This window comes from Myotis lucifugus, unplaced genomic scaffold, assembly GCF_000147115.1.
Source record: "Myotis lucifugus unplaced genomic scaffold, Myoluc2.0 scaffold_15, whole genome shotgun sequence".
Classification (NCBI taxonomy): domain Eukaryota; kingdom Metazoa; phylum Chordata; class Mammalia; order Chiroptera; family Vespertilionidae; genus Myotis; species Myotis lucifugus.
The window spans coordinates 13331876-13349550 of NW_005871063.1; positions in this window are offsets into that span (position 1 = coordinate 13331876).

Below are 17675 nucleotides of genomic sequence, written 5' to 3' on the forward strand. Positions count from 1 at the left end.
TGACCTCAGACTACACTGCTGGTCTAATAATCAGGTTTGCTTTTATGCCTTAATTGTAACAAACAAATTGCATGGAAGTTTCTATGATGTAGAGAGATCAACAACAAAAAAATATAGAAATTACAGAGCATAGTTACAGAAAAATTACTTTTCACAATTTAAAATTTGATTTAACATTTAAATATGCACCTCCCAACCCTAACCTCAATGCTTTGTGCATATGCATCAGAGCATCAGAGCCCTTAAGCCACAAGAGCATGATTTGAAGTGATTAAAGTGTGAGATCTCCTTAAGCATTCAGTGCATCTAAACCCTAGTCTCAGGAAACCAGAGTTCACTTTGTAGATATATTTCAATTTGGCATAACTAATTACACCAAACCCTTATTAGTTCAAGCTGCATTTTATACTGTTCCTAACTGTTCCATCCGATTATTTTATTTTCAACATCAACCAGGATAACAGTGTGGTGATACCCTCCTTCATCTAACCTCATAAGGGTTAGATGAAGGAAGGTATAGTAGGGATAAATAGTAATGGATGGAGACTTGACTTGGGTTGGTGAATGCACAATACAGTGTACAGATGATATGTTGTAGAATTGTGCACCTAAAAATGTTTAATTTCATTACCAGTGTCACCATAATAAGTTCAATCAAAAGGAAAAAAATAAATACCGTAGGAGATACCCTAAAATATATTATTTTTTCTCCTGTTGAGGTTACACATTAATGCTTAACAGAGACCAAGCAAGCGATAGAGAATAGGATAAACATGTCCTACTTGGAATTATGTATTTTAAACAAGATTTTGGAAATCTTGGATTTGAAAAGCACTCTTTCTTTAAAAGGTGTAGCTGGTACCTCAAGGGTGTCCACTTGCTGCTACAAGGGAATGTGCGGTCTGTATAGCTGTAGCTCCTAACCACATCAAAAAAGAAACAAAAACTTGATTTTCCTACTATTAAAATGCAGTAGAAAAAGTCAAAAGCCAGTATAAATTTTAGTAATTTATTCCAGAAATCTTCAAATCAAGGGAAGCATAGTAACATCATAATTCTGTGTCTGGATATATAGAATACATGGAAAGATACACATTCCTTTCTTAGAACATAAAAAGAACTGTGGAGGATGTGGAACAATATGAGATCCTGGATATCTAGAAAGGAAGAATGAAGGCCTTGTGTTTTCTTCATTCTATCAGTTCTTATTTTGTCTGTTCTTTCTCTTTAAGATTGGCTCTCATACACAATTGAGGAGCATTACAATACAGGTTGTGTATGAAAATTGTATCTTCCTCTGTCTGATTTTTTAAAAATCTCAAATATTGTAAAACAAAAGGATATTAATTTCAATGATTATGTGAAGGTGGTTTTGAAGGCACTGCTATAAGTCCTCTGAACTTACACAAGTTCCCCCACAGGCATATGTCATCAGATATCTGAATCCTTCAGACTATATTTCTCAGAACTGCATATTCATTGACAAGAACATGTGTGCCAAATGCAAATGTTTGTTGTTTTTTGTATTTGATTCCAAGGTAGGATTGAACAAGATTCGCTGTCTGTTATGTAGAAGGTTGCTGTATCTGTATTACATGTGAGATGGTTTGGGGACATACCTTTTAAAAATCATTTAGGAGGACCTTGATAAAGCACCTTGGTAATGCCTGTTTGTCAGTTATTCTGCTGGTATGTTCATTCATTGGAAATCACTTGGGCCCAATGACTCACACAGCCTCTAATGTATGGGATTTCTATATTGTTTCAGGTGAGTCTACTTTTTTTCCAATGAGAACTGGACCATTTTTTTTTCAAATAAAAGTATTTTATGCCTAAGGAAAAATGATAGTGACATGTGAAATGCGGAAAGACCACAACAAAGAATTACCTTTTAGATTAGATATGTCTCTATGATTCTTCATCAAATACTAATTTTAAATAGAGCACCGTATAAAATAAATTTATGGCTTTAACCACATGGTTTTAGGCTTCTTAAGTGACAGGAGTAAAATCTCTTTGTACCTATGTGCCTTTTTTGTTAAACATAAATATGGAGAGATATATATGAATTAATTCAAATGACTCAGAAGCTAATAAAACTCTCTTTAATTAAAATTAATAAACCTAAAGAGGCTAGGTGACTTCTGGTATACTTAGACTTCCCAGTCACTATTCACAAGAGAAAATATAGATATCGGTATATTAATTCCCTCTGAAGACTTGTGTTATCCAAGATCTCCTAACATCAAAGACTCTTCCTTTGTAGTTGCTGATGTCCAGGTTCATTTCTTGTGTTGTTAACTGCAGGTTTGGTCTGGACCCTGACTTGTTTGGTGGAAGGTGCCAAAGAACATTGTACTGTGCTCTGCTTGTTTGAACAACATTAAAATTCAATTTCCCAATTTTGTTTTAACAATACAAGGAGCCTAAGGAAGACGCCAACAATATAGCTCATTTAAATCATATTATCTTAGATAAAATTGGCACATTATCTTATGCCAATAGCCTTTCCCCCTCTTTTAGAACTCTCAGGTGGCCTCTCTTTGCAGTCAGATCTTTCACTTTTTAAGAGCTGTTGTCTTCTTTCTTTTCCAAGTGGCTCAGTGGCCAGTGGTTCGTTGAAGAGCGCACCTCAGACATCTAGAAAATACTTTAATGATTTCATGAATCATAACATTGGAGTTTTGACTTTACTTTTTGAAAAATTGAAAAGTTCCTATGTAGAATTTATATTTCTTTAAAGGCAACGTGTTCTACACATGAAAATTCTTGATGTCTACTGCCAATGATTTTTGATGACCAAATTTATATATATATTTTTTCCCCTAAAGATTTTAAAATTTATTTTGAGAGAGAGAGAGAGAGAGAGAGAGAGAGAGAGAGAGAGATCAATGGGCTGCCTCCTGCACACTCCCTATGGGGGATCCAGCTTGCAACCCAGGCATGCACTTTGATGATAATTGAACTGCCAACTTTTTGGTGCATGGGACTATACCCAACCAACTTAGCCACACATGCCAGGACCAAATTTATATTTCAATTAAGCCTTTCCTTGGAAAAATTAGAATTTTTGTTTTAAGTCAATATATGTTTAGATATGTTGTTGAATTATGTGCTAAATAATATTAAATTATTTTGTTATCCATCTACTTTGCTTGGCCAAATTTGTGTGTGTGTTTGTTGTTGAGTGTACATATGTGTGTAATAAAAATATATGGATTTTTTACATTGTTGTAAATATTTTTTCAAGTCATTTTTTAATTGGACAGCCTAACTGTGTTAGGGTCTACTAGACAGTGCTTCTGATAGTTTTTGTAGTCTTCTGATAATGCTTAAAAGTAGAATGTAATTAGATAAAGATAATAGTGCCATGGTTTGTTCTATGAGTATTTCTGCTAAGGAGGAGAAATAAAAGTAGAATCTTTAGAGCAGAGTAATATGGTAGGTAGATGTTCAGTGGATGGTAAACTGTTGCTGAGGAAGAATTGTGAATTAGGATAGAGGGATAAAGGAGGTGGGCAAGAATCCACATTTATCCTTTATGCATACGTCACACTGTATCCCTCTGTTTATTTAAAATATTTAAAGTGCTTCCTGTGTTTTAGGCATGGTGTGCTCTCTGTTCAACAATAATAATTTCTTCCTTCATAAACTTGATTTAATTTTGACTAAATCACCCCTTTCCTTTCTATTTTATTTTCTTTGTCCTCATTTTGTTAACATTGACTCAGTGTTGCTTTTGTTACTTAACTCTGTGCTCCATGGTGATCATTTAGAAATTATGCAAAAACTTTGAGAATAGGTACCTAAGTCTCTTTCCAGGCACTCTGGAGGTTAGGAAGGTTGCCTCACAGGTAGATTTGAGGAATGGCTGTATGTCCACATAATAAATTTGTACAGTTTCAGATCAAGTGGCAAAGGAGATGTAGTGGCAAAAGCGCTGGCTTGGATGCCAGTGTTATACAGAATTGGATGTTACCACTATGTGGTATTGGAAAAAGTCTGTAAAATGTTCTAGTCTTACTTCCATCCTCTATAGAGTAAAAGTGTCTAGATATAGGTTCACTAGGGTCCCTCCCATTGCAAAATTAATTCTGATATTTTAAAAATATAACCTTAGTCATAGAGTTGAATATCTGTAAACTATTCATTTGGTAGATCGGGGACTTATTTAAATTAATTTATAAAATGTGAATTAATAGCATCAGGTAGGACTCCCTAAGGTTATCTATTTCATTCATATTTAAGAATCTGGATTCATCAGGCAGTATGACTACTGGCAATTTCAGGACTCATTTGTGGAATGCACATGTATTTTTCAGTACTAGTAAGAAAAATATGTAACCATTCTCATTATTATACCTCAGTTTCTATAAGAAACAAACTTTCCTGGAGTCATCTAAACTCACTTTCTTGTTTTGAATTTCTCAAAATATAAAGAGAGTTATATGTTAATTTCTTTTATATATCAGCTATTTATCATTATTGGTAGCCTCCTTCACATTCTATGAAGTCATACCTCTGGGTCTCTCCTCTCTAAGGTAAATAATCTTTTCAAAAATTGTATTTGCCAATTTAAAGGATTTTCAGTGAAGGTAGATTATCTAAAATAGATGTTTTGTGTAATTGTTACTCAGTGAGCTTCACTGTATCACAGTGCATAAAACAGAAATATGATCTCCTTAATCTTGATTCTATTTTCTACATGTTCCATAACTTCCTCCATCAATACAACCAAAGCAGCTGAAAGTTAGAAAACTGTGGTACTTGTCTTCAAATCCCTTTGCACTTAGGTAGTGGGTGTGAAAACAGAAATGTAAGAAACAGAACATGTGTGATATATGAATCAAAGTGTAGAGGCTATTTGGTGTGAAACAATGTGATCCTTGTAGCTCCTGCTAATGCATCATTCGGCAAATGCCTGAAGAAGACATTTTTCAATGGCAAAAACAGTCTCCTGGAAATAGACCCTTTATTCATTCTCTTGCATGAAACTTTACAGGATGAAAACAAAGGAATATCTTCATTTTATGAACTTAACATAGGTGTCTGCAACTGGCTACATAACAAATACATGAAAATGAATTGGTTCACATCATTACCTATTTTCTGTAAAACTATCTACTCTCCATTTCAGTTAAAATTCTTAACAAGTCAAGGTATCATATGTAACACATGGAAACAGATAAATATGGCTAAGGTATATTTTCTAAAGGGTGTAACTTGACTGTTTTTACTGACCTTAGGCCCTCAAATGTAATTATAGCAATTAGGTAGAATTCACACAGCCCAAGACATCTATAATAATAAAAGAGTAATATGCTAATTAGACCAGACAGCCGAACGACCTTCTGGACATCATGTGGGGGCCAAGGCAGAGGCGGTTAGGGGCGATCAGGCAGGCAGGTGAGCAGTTAGGGGTGATCAGGCAGGCAGGTGAGCAGTTAGGGGCGATGAGGTAGACAGGAAGAGGCAGGGGAGATCATGTAGGCAGGCAGAGGCGGTTAGGAGTGATCAGGCAGGCAGAAGAGCAGTTAGGGGTGGTCAGGCAGGCAGGCAGGTGAATGGTTAGGAGCCAGCAGTCCTGGATTATGAGAGGGTGCAGGCCAGGCTGAGGGACACCCCCCCACCCCACCACCACCATGCATGAATATCATGCACCGGGCCTCTAGTCTGATTATAAATACTTGGAAGTATTCTTTAATCTAGAACTTTTATGAAGTGATATGCATAATCATTGAGAATTACCAAATTAGAGTATAAACAATATATATTTCTAGTCTGTTAACCTAAATATCCTATATAATAAAAGGCTAATATGCAAATCAACCGAACAACAGAACGACTCGTCGCTATGACATGCACTAACCACTAGGGGGCAGATGCTCAATGCAGGAAGCGTCACTCAGCCAGAAGACCTGTGCCAGGCTCACAGCTGATGAGCGCAGTGGCGGTGGCAGGACCCTCTTCCACCTCCGCGGCAGTCAGACATCCCCCGAGGGTTCCCAGACTGCAAGAGGGCGCAGGTCAGGCTGCAGGACCCCTCTGAGTGCACGAATTTCATGCACTGGGCCTCTAGTTATTACATAGCAACTTACAGAGCTCTCAAGTCATTTTATTCAGGAGCTGGTGAAAATGAATATGGATAAGAGAGAGTCTGGATAAGAGAATTGTTCTGTTCTGGTTTTATGACCTTTTCTGTGTGTTCCCAACGTTGCTAATCTCATGCTCTTGTGTGCCTCATTTTTTTCCTTTATTTCAGTGAGCCTGTTTGTGTTTGTAGACAATTTTTTGTCTCTCTTACTGCAATTGCTCTAAGATCCCTAAATATTGGTTAATACCATTACTATGGAAGGTGCCCCCCACCCCCAATAAGCCCTGCAGAATATCCTGAGTCATTTATTGCTGTAGCACGAACTTCCCTCACTTGTTCAGTACCGTGAGTCCACTTTCTAACCAGCGTCAGTGTTTCTGGTCATCTACCTCTGCAGTGATTGCAAAGAATCAGGGGCCAGAATGCTCTAATTCTCCTGATTGAGGTCACAGTTTAAAATGCATCCTCCTTTGGATGGCCTCATAACACAAACTTTGTAATTAATTCAGTTAAACAAGCCTGAGTTCTCCATCCTCCCATATCCTCATCCCTCACCTAAAGAATTTTTGAAATGTTACTATGTAACAGTGTCATCACTTCTTGTCTCCCCCCGCCCCCCCATTTCCAACCTCCTTCACCAGTGCCAGGCCTGTGAAGTACCAAGTCCAGACCTGTTTACACCATTTTTTAATTTATTGTTTCACTTTCTTTTCCTGGGAATGTTTGCCTTTGTTTCCTCTAAGTATGTCCTCTGCCTTTTCAGTTTCCCATCCATTGCTCTCTGAATCCACAGATTGCAAGGGTGGATAGGTGGTGGGAACTGTTGTTGGAATGCGGATAAATTGAACTTGGAAAGTGGTCTATTCAATGCTGAAACCAGGGGTCTAGTGTGGATTAATTATTACCCCTGATGATCTTATTGTTTTGGGAGGGTGAGGAGGAGACTTGGAAATGGTCACCATTGTTCTCCAAGCTCTCAACATTTGTATTGTTGGGGGACTACATGATATCATGGATGTGAAGGTTCAAGCACCCCGTCTAGAATATTGCCGATCATTAGTTGAACAAATATTAGTCTTCTTCCATTTCATGGGGGACTTTTTGAAGACCAATGAGGTAATACCCGTGACACATTTTGTAAGCTTTATGCACGTCATAATTGGCATTTGTCAGTTGTTACCCATACATATGACTACTCCTGCAAGGCCCACAATTCTGCTTTGTACTTCTGGCTACCCAAGTCCTGATTCCTTTTTATAGAGATGCTGCTCCATTAGATTTTATTGATATAGGTGTTTTTTAAAAGATGGAGTAACACTTGTCCAGAGTGGTTCAGTTGGTTGAGCATCATTCTTTGCGCCGAAAGGTTACCAGCTTGATCCCTGGTGGTGGCACATACGGAAGGCAGCCAATTGATGTTTCTCTCTCACATCAATGTTTCTCTGTCTGTCCCTCCCTCTCTCTAAACATGTCCTTGAGTGAGAATTAAAAACTAAATAAAAAGATGGAGTAACACTTTTAGAGATTGCATATGATCGGGGCATGCTGTATATCTATCTGAGCCTCAAAAGACTCCTTAGCACTTAGAATGCCTCACATTTTTAATCTCAGCTTCACCTGAGCATCTATGCATGTCAGAGATGATGTGTTTTTGTAAGCTTTTTTGAATAATTTTTTTGGAATAATGTTGTGTATAAAATAAGTAAAGAGACAAATAATAATTAACCAGGTGTTTCTTTTGTCATCCTGGGAGTGGGGATTTATATCAACTGCTGGCTAAACTTACAAACTCAAAAATAAGATGCTATGACTCTTGCATGATGAAAAATTCATTGGAATTATCTGATTTCAAGGCAATTTTGTATATAATGCAAAAGTCAGAAGATTTAGAAGAGAAGTGAGAATTTTATTTCATTTTACATAGTTAATCTATTAAAATTGTATACTAAACAAAGAGTATACTTTATAATCTAAATAAGGCAGTCAGAGAAAGACAAGTATCACATGATCTGTCTCATATGTGGAATCTGATGAACAAAATAAACTGAGGAAGAAAATAGATCCAGAGACACAGAAGCATGGAACAGACTGTCAAACCTCAGAGGTAAGGCAGGGGTGGATGAGTGGGAAGAGATCAACCAAAGAACGTGTATGCATACATGCATAACCCTTGTACACAGACAATGGGGTGGTGAAGGCCTGGGGAGGGCAGGCGGGGGCAGGCTAGAAGGGGTTGATGGGGGAAAAAAGGGACCATCTGTAATACTTTCAATGATAAAGATTGATAAAAAAAATTGTTTGCTCCTGTTACTTTGACTATAATTCTGTAATTCTACAGGAGCCTCTAGTCCTCAGTAATAGTTAATATAATATAAACTATGTTATTATATAATATTAATTTTATAATATATTGCAATAGTAAATAGTTATTAACATATCACACTAATATATTTATATTAATATAACATTATCTATATATATAAAAGGCTAAGTGACTGACCATACATCTGTCTGACCGTCCGACTGACCGACCAGCCGGTACATATGACGCGCACTGGCAATTTAAAAATAAACGCTGACTTGCACATGCACCATACATATAAAGCTCTCACTGGCGCCAATCACAAGCATGTATTTCGATCTGTCATTGTGGATCATGAATTTGGTTGACAATTCTATTATAGAGAAAGGGCAAATATTGATATTAAAATATTTCTTCTAATTAATTTCCTTTCAATATGTACGAATCCATGCACTGGGCTACTAGTAGTAGTGTAATATATAAAATGTATACGTATATTTTAATATATTTTAAATATTTATGGGAATAAATATAACAATTCTGGTCTTTTATCAGAATGAGCTATACACATATCAGTCTTCACCATGTGACTCTGAGCTCTTTGAGGATACAAACTATATTCTGGGTCAGTCTACTGCACTTAATGGATATTCCTTAAATTCTGTTTGTTTGTTTTAAACTCTATTCCTTAGCATATCAAGTCCTCAACATATTAATAATTCCCCCCTCAAAAGAAAAAGTGTTCTGTGTCAATTAAGTTTTAAAAATCCTAGGTTAAAAAAAGGAAGTAGGTTTCTTTTACAACAGGGCTTCACCGGACCCTTGATTAGCTCATGTGCGTTGTGAATCCCACAGGGAAGTTATAGTATGTGTGATTGCATTCATTTATTCATGCATGCAACAAATATATTTTCAGTGTCTTTAGGGTGGCAGTAGTGTTCTCAATTATTCAGACTTGAGCAGAGAACAAAAAGGCATTGTCTCTTCTCCATGGAGTTCTCTTCTCCATGGAATTTCCACTGGCACAGTAATTTTTTCCAGAGCATATCTCTTAGAGATAACTACTACTCTTCCCTAAGTAATTTAAAATTAATATATATATAATATATATAATATATAATATATAATATATAATATATAATATATAATATATAATATATAATATATAATATATATAATATATATAATATATTATATATATATATAGTACTATATATTTATCCCTTCCTCTGCTCCTGTTTTCACTCCTTTTTATAGATATGCAGATCCCCAATCACTACTATAAAGACTAACAGCAAGCAGTTATTGAATACCCATATGCTAATTATTGTACATAAATGAATGTTAAGCTTAATAAAAAAATACATGGCAAAAATGGTATGACCCTACATATCTCTCATATTATTTTTGTCCCAATTCAGTTTCCATCATTTATCATTTTATTCCTAAACTTCCACTAAGTCTTGACATTTACACATTGGAATTTCCCCCCAGGTATGCATTTTCTCCTAGGGCTCTATTCACTACAGAATGACAGGAGTGCTAGACAGTTAACGAGTTTGAATATTTTGGTGCCTGATCATCTTAAGAAATGATTCCCAAACCAGCTTTGGCCAAGAGTAGAGACACAGCGCATGACTTATTTGGAATCTCCAAAAGTCCCACAAAAAGATTATTGCTTGAAAATGATGTAGAGCTGAGAGGAGAGGCACTAGACCCAGAAGATGTTTCATCACCAGAGAGAGGAACAGGTTCCAAACAGTGGCGCTCCACAGGGAGTTGTTGATGGCCGTTGTGTCAAAGTTCTCGTTCTTACTTTTCACTGACAGGGAGCTGGCACGCATCTCAGCTGTGTCAGGAAATGTGTTTTTGACATTTGAGAGGTGAGAAGAGAGCCAGGAAGGAGACTTTGGGACCTTTTAAATGATTATACAACTTAAGCCAGATTCTTATTCTATCGAAATAGTCATATTGAGTTATAAGTATGAAAATCTGGCTCCACTGTTTTTTATTCTCTAAAGAGCTTAGCATTTCATCCTATTTTATCCAGCAACACTAATGTGCTTCACCTATGCTTAGCATTCTGAAGTAGGTATTTAATGGAATTAGGTCACTGGAGCTTCATGTCTGATATGGCCTTTAATAATTATGAAAAGCTTTATGATGACTATTTGGGAATAATTTTGACCAATCCAAAAGACAAACTCTGCCTTTATCCCTTTATATCTAGATTCAGCACCGTGTTGTGAGATGAAAAAAGCATTGAGTTATAATTCTATTGAGATGGGGTGTTATGTCAAATTTAGTTTATAAGCAAATTAGAACTGTTTCAGAATTAGGTCAGGCCATTGTGCATTTGCTTTTGTGCAGCAATTTCTGCTTCTTTCTCAGTGAAGGGTTATGGGGTTAGTACAAGTAATCCCTCCTGCTCTCTCTTCATGCTCTGTGCTCAGGATATAAACAAAAAGGGTGTGCTGATTCAAGAAAAGCATGATTTTCAAAATGGCTGCTGCCTGCTCCGTCCCATATGGACATCTCAAACTAGTGGCCACAATTTTAGTGGCTGCTGCCTGCTCTGTCCCATATGGACCTCTCAAACTAGTGGCCACAATTTTAGTGGCTGCTGCCTGCTCTGTCCCATATGGATCTCTCAAACTAGTGGCCACAATTTTGATGGTTGTTGCCTGCTTTGTCCCATATGATCCTCTTAAAATAGTGGCCACACTTTTGGTTGGTCACAACAGGCTGGGGAATTCTTCTCCCTAACAAGACATGAAGGGAACACATGCTGGTGGATTTATAACATCAACAAAAACCTGATTAAAGATAAATTGGATTCATACTAGATTTCTAGGCAACCAACTACAGCTTTTAAGTTAAGACAAATCCAAATTAAAAAACATACACCAGCAAACAGTGTGGCGTCTACCTGCTCACCCACTGGAATACTGGTGGAGCACATGGTCCTATAAGCCCCTGTCCAGGCCCCACCCTAATTTGGAGTCTTTACTTCCAGGATCTGTACTGGCCCAAGCATGTCACAGACCCATATCCTCCTGATCACGTCCTTGAACCCGAGCCCATATCCTCACTGCAGAGTGCTCTGTTTACGTCTGCAATTGCTCAAATGCCATCTGTGAAGCATTGAGCTATTGTGACTGTATTTCTACTGGCCCCAGTTATTTCTCTGCATATTCTCTATGGCACAAATAAGTGCAGTTTTTGGGAAACAGATGTTTTTTTCAGTGTGGATGATTCTGCTAACACTTAGCAAAAATCTATCAGCTACAAAAGGCTTTCTGCACTCGAGGTAAGTAGGATTTTGTTGATCTCCCTCAATTTAGGCAGGGGAAGGTTAGGGTCTCATTTCTCTATTATCTAGAAGAAAATGTCATTCTTATATTCCTGACACAATTTTGGTTTTCAAAGTGTCTCGGCTTCTTGCTGCCACATCCCCTAGGGCTGATTAAAGGGGGGATTGAAATTGTGTCATTTGCTTTTTCTAGATGGTGGTTTTACTAGGAGGGTAGGACTGGTCAGTATCTGTCAGGAAGCTGGTCATTACAAACAGCTTCAGAGTCCTATAAAGATTATTGTTGTTCCCTGAAGGGTAACAGTGAGACAAATATTGGCTACTTTTTTGTACCCTGAGATAGTGTGAGTGATCCGTAGGGACAATAATTAAAACACATAGGCCACTAGGCGCACAGTAAGTGCTATATAATTGTCAGGTATTATTACTGTTGTTGCTAGTTTACTCTCCTTGAGACAATAATGGAACTACTGATGTAGTAACCAGAGAAAATCAATTTTCCCCTAAATTGGCTTGTCATAGAAGAACTCAAGAAAGCAATTAGTGTTACCCCTGCCCAAACTTCCACTTGTCAATTATAATGAGAAGAAATTTCCACCTAAGAGTCCACCTCTAATGCGTAGAAGTACTTTGTCGTTTTTTCTTCACAGAAAGTTTTCCCATTGATGCTTTTAAAATATGGCTTGAGTCTCTCAACACAAGAAGTGGTAGAGGAGGAAATATGTGCCTGCTTTAGGTCACTATCTCTATCCGTTATAAGAGAAGGTAGTATTTCAAGTGGGTACACCAGATAAAGGAACAATGGCACAAGTGGGCTGACATGAAGGTTTTATTTGAGTCAGTGGCAACTTGAAAGTTTTATTGGTGAGAGTTAATGCATGTCTGGATTCAGACAGAGCCCTGAAATCTAAGGATTGCTGCCAGCTTAAGCTTCGTTATCTGTGTCAAACTCAACCTTTGTTTCTTCCCCCTTAAGAAGAGGGTAAAATTCCTAACCCAAACCAAGAAGGGACTGAGGAATGGTTATGTCATGGTTTTGAGTATTAAGATTTTTTGAATTACTCAATTTGCCCCAGAGTATTTGAAAAATGTTCATCTTACCAAGTTCTGGATTGTGTTATCTTGGAGCCCGTCAATTATGACCATACTTCTTTAAAAAGAAAAGTGCTTCGAAATGAATATTTTGAGGTGAAGAGATAATGAGAACAGATAAAGCCTGTTCCTAGTAAAGATATTTTTTAAAACTTAAATCTGTTTTGGTATTGATTAGAGTTTAATATCCTTTAAAATTATACATAGAGTAATAAATAACTGGTATTTATATGGCATTTTATTGTTTTCAAATTCTGGCACATGTTATCTCACTTAAAAGTCACAACTTTATGTGGAATTTGGATTTCAGAGCTACTGAGTGACTTGCCCAGGGACACATGGCTGGCAAGACTTAGATCAAAGCATAACCTTTTAGCTTCAAATCCGTAGCTCTCTCCAAACTCACCAAAACCTCATCAAAGACAAAAAGACATTACCTCTCAGACTTTCATCTGATGAACATATACTCAGACAAAACTTACTCTGTGAAATTAATGGTAAAATAATGGTTTGATCTTTCAGACAATCCTCCCAACCATACCTACTGCCAATTCCCCAAACCCCCAGACTTCTATTAATCTTCAGTAGCAAGTGCCCTTCTTAATGTACTTGAGAGTTTTTGATAGCATGTCCTCATACAGTATGAAAAATGAATTTGTTTTTTATAAACTTAATATAGAATTGGTACTTTTACATGGCTTTCTCATATATAATAAAACCAATTCTCAAATGTATTTTGGCAAAGAAGTGGAGGAGTGATTTGAATTATAATGCAGCTGGCAAAACTGTAGGCATCATCGGTAATTAAGAACAATTTGACATGTTTATCATTTAGTGCAAACAATGTTATCTGATCCAGTTTCCTCAGTTCTTGATATTTGACTGTGCTTGGCCTCTTCAGTCGATTTGCTGGCATTGATTATTAAACACTTAGCTCTTTAAATTGGGGGAAATTCTACATAGCTAGTTCATTCATTTCAAACATTTGCCTGTGACTCACCACGAAGGTTGTTTCTATGAGCCCTGTTAATGGGAAGAAATGAAATGGCTCTCACATGTCATGCTTGCTCTGAGTTTAATACTTATTCTCTCTTCTTTGTCTGCCTTTAGCCTTTTAAACTGTAAAAGTGTCACCATAACAACATTAAGTGACTTTTAAGAGACATAAATTTCAGTCCTGCCACCCTTCATGCAATGGCTTTTCCTTCCTGGTTTGGCTTTATGCCTTTATTGTACTTCATGCATGTGAGTGGACAGGCAGTTCTAACTCAGCCTTTATCAGAATGCCATCTGCTCCAGCTAGTCACTTATTGGTCTCTCTCTTTCTCTTACTCTCTCTCTCTCTCTCTCTCTCTCTCTCTCTCTCCTGAAAACCTTTGTGGGAAGGAGGCTTTATTTTGTTATAATTTTTGCCCAAAGTTCATAGAATGATGTATGACACATACCAGTTATTCGTTAAATGTTTGGTGAATAAATGAATAAATACCGAATCAAGTTCATTGAGATAGTGTCCCTGTTCTTGCATTCTCTGGCTGTTTTCATTGGGCATGATGCTCGGTATCCAGCTATAAAACTGGGGCCATGGTCATATTCTCAGAGATTACTGTAAGAGTTACTGTTACTTCGACCATGCATTTCAATGTTTTTATACTGTGAAGTAGTCCTCAAAAGGTGCTGCTGCTAATTACCACAACTTTGTACCAGAGGGTTTTACTTTCTGTGAATATACCATAACTACTTTTCTGCTTTAGATCAGGTCTGCATTATTTCAGTAGCAATGCAGCTAGCCCCTATGCTTCCATTCCTGCTCCTTCTCCCATACTGCACCTAGACTGACCATTGGAAACATAAGGTATGATGGTCAATTTTTCACACCCCTCAACAGAGGCTTGTCTGTCTCCTTCACCACCACACCCCCAACTCCCAGGCCACTGCCTAATGTTTGTGCTTATACGCCTTTGGTAGTTGTATATCCAGCATCTGGAGGCCTCCAAAGAAGGAAGGAACGTTTTATCATCACATGCCTCCTGCACATCTCCCCAGCCTCAGTCTCCCTCCAGCAAGACTTGGACACCTATCGAGGATTGTAAGAATGAATAAGAATGAAGAGTTCCCTAATGGGACCATGCTCTTTCCCACCACAGCGCCTCTGCATATGCTTCCTTTTCTTCCCAGAAGGCAGTCTCCCTCCCCCACTGGGACACTTGACAAATGTTTATCCCTTACAAGTCAGCTTAACATTAAGTCTCCTCTTCAAACACTCCCCTTTCACCTGGCAGAGGTTTCTTGTCATAGCACATTGCATGTATGAATATCACACAGTATGCAAGTCATCTGTAACCATCGTCTGCATGAGTTGTTGTTTTTTTTTAACTCAATGGTGAGCTCTTTGTGTGGCGCCTCAAATGTACTAGTAATGTCATCTCTATTCCTTGCACCTAATGTGGTGGTGCTCGGAAGTCCATTACCACTCAATGAATATTTCTGGAATGGATTACTATACAGACTTTGTAACTATAATTCCATTGGCAACAGTATAATCTACCATATTCCTCTACAGGAATTTACTTAACCATTCTATTGTGAAAACGTTGGAAATTCCCATTCTACATGTGGATTCTCATTTCACTGGAATTTTTTACTTAGTGAAAATTCTTAGGCAACGAAGTATTTTAAAATAAAGTTTCTGATAAATAATGCTTTGCAATTGTTAGGTTAACTTAGAAAGGGGAAAAAAAGCAGTTTGTAAACCTATGTGTAGGCAAGTGCTTTGTACTCATAGTCAAATACTTAAAATATTCAGTTGTCCAAGTAAAACACGTGGCATTTATGCGCATATGTGACTTTAATTGATATAAGGAGTATTTGAAACAGGAAGTACATAGCAAAATGGGTAACTAGCATTACGAGGCAATTCACAGAAGGTGAACCATGAGTGACTGTCAAGTATATGAAGAGATGTTAAAACTCATTAGTAATGCAGGATATGCAGATTAACATTTCAATAATCACCACTCCATTTTAGTCAGTATTGCAAAAATTAAAAAGGAGGGTTATTGCCAAGCATTGGCAAAGGAGTGGGAAGACATAATTTTTTGCACCACTAGTGAAAGTGTGGACCAGAGCAGTCATTCTGGCAAGCAAGCTTACAGTACTTAGCAAGAATAAAGTAATTTCTCACAGTATGTTTGTGTAGTAGGGTGTTGAAGGCAGCCTAGATGTCTAGTGCAAGCAAACTACCTAAAAAATGTGATGGATGCAACCTGTTACAATGCAGCAGTTAGAAGCAAAGGATGACATACAACAAAACTGATGGCATAGAAACAATATTGAGGGAAATGGTAAGAGAGAGAATGTGATACATAAATATTCTAGTATGTCATTTTCTTTCTCATGCTGTAATGGTAATGATTAATTACTTTCATGATTATGGTTTTGTTTTTTCTTATCCTGCTAAAAAGTTGGATGCTTCTTTAGCAGTGATTTTCAACCTTTTTCATCTCATGGCACACATAAACTAATTACTAAAATTCCATGGCACACCACACACAAAAATTATTTTTTAATATTTTTATTGATTTCAGGAAGAGAAAGGGAGAGATTGAAACACCAATAATGAGAGAGAATCATTGATAGGCTGCCTCCTGGACATCCCCTCCTGGGGATGGAGCCCACAATCCAGGCATGTGCCCTGACCAGGAATCGAACTGTCACCCTGGTTCATAGGTTGACACTCAACCACTGTATCATGTTAGCTTAGCCACAAAAAAATTTTTTTTGCCAATCTGACAATAAAGGGATAATTTTGATTCATCCATTGGAAGGCTATTGTTGTATTGGCTGTTGTCTTTTCTTTTTCTTTCTTTCTTTTTTTTTGACAATCTTAGAAAAAAAGAGGCCAGTGCCCCTGACTAGTCAGGTATTGCATTTTTTAAAAAATTCTTGTGGCACATGGATTTGAAATAGGTCTTCTATAGTAACTTTACATAGTTATGTAACATGTTTCAAAACTAGTTATTTCTTAAGGAACTGAATTTTAAAATGAATTTATTAAAAGATTTTCCCCAACAGTTTATGACTGTGGGAAGCTATTTTTTCCTTAATATTTAAAACTATGTTTGTTGGATTGCTACATTTTTAAAGCATTTTTTCTTCTCTCTGAAAAGGGAGGGAGGTCAAAAGATTAAGAAATAATAATTATAAAATATTTAAAATTCTTGGTTTATTTAAGAAACCAAGAGATCAATTCTTTCCTTTTTTATGGTCTTTTAACATGGACTACTTTTTGTTGAAGTCTCATTTAAAGAAGGTATTAAACTAATTTCATCTTTAACTGTCATAATGGTAAACTGAGTGGCAAAGATGGAGTATAGAGATTGCAGGACAGCTCAAAGTAGACAAGCTGATGTAATTTTCTGGACTAATCTGGAAGTTTATATGTGACTCACTGTTTCTGTTTTTTATATTTTTAAGCATTTTATTCTTTTAAAATTTTTGAATTGATTTTTAGAGAGAGATAGAGAAAGAGAGAGAGAGAGAGAGAGAGAGAGAGAGACATTGAAATAAAAGAGGACCATGGATTGTATGCCCACTGACTGGGATTGAACCCGCAAACTTTTGGTGTACAAGACGATGCTCCAACCAAAACGACCTCCCCTCCTGAAGCTGCTCCTGGAAGAGTGCGGCCCATCTTGTGTTTCTAGTATTGTGCTCTGCAAGTGCATCTATTACAGTGCAGGAAATTATACATTTTGGCATAGGAGTCTGTCTCCCAAGGAAGAGTATTTCAGACTCTGGCGGGGCTAGTGCAAATATTTAACATGCATTTCTTTAGAAAATAATTAGGGTAGCCATCTTCTTTGGAAATTTATTCA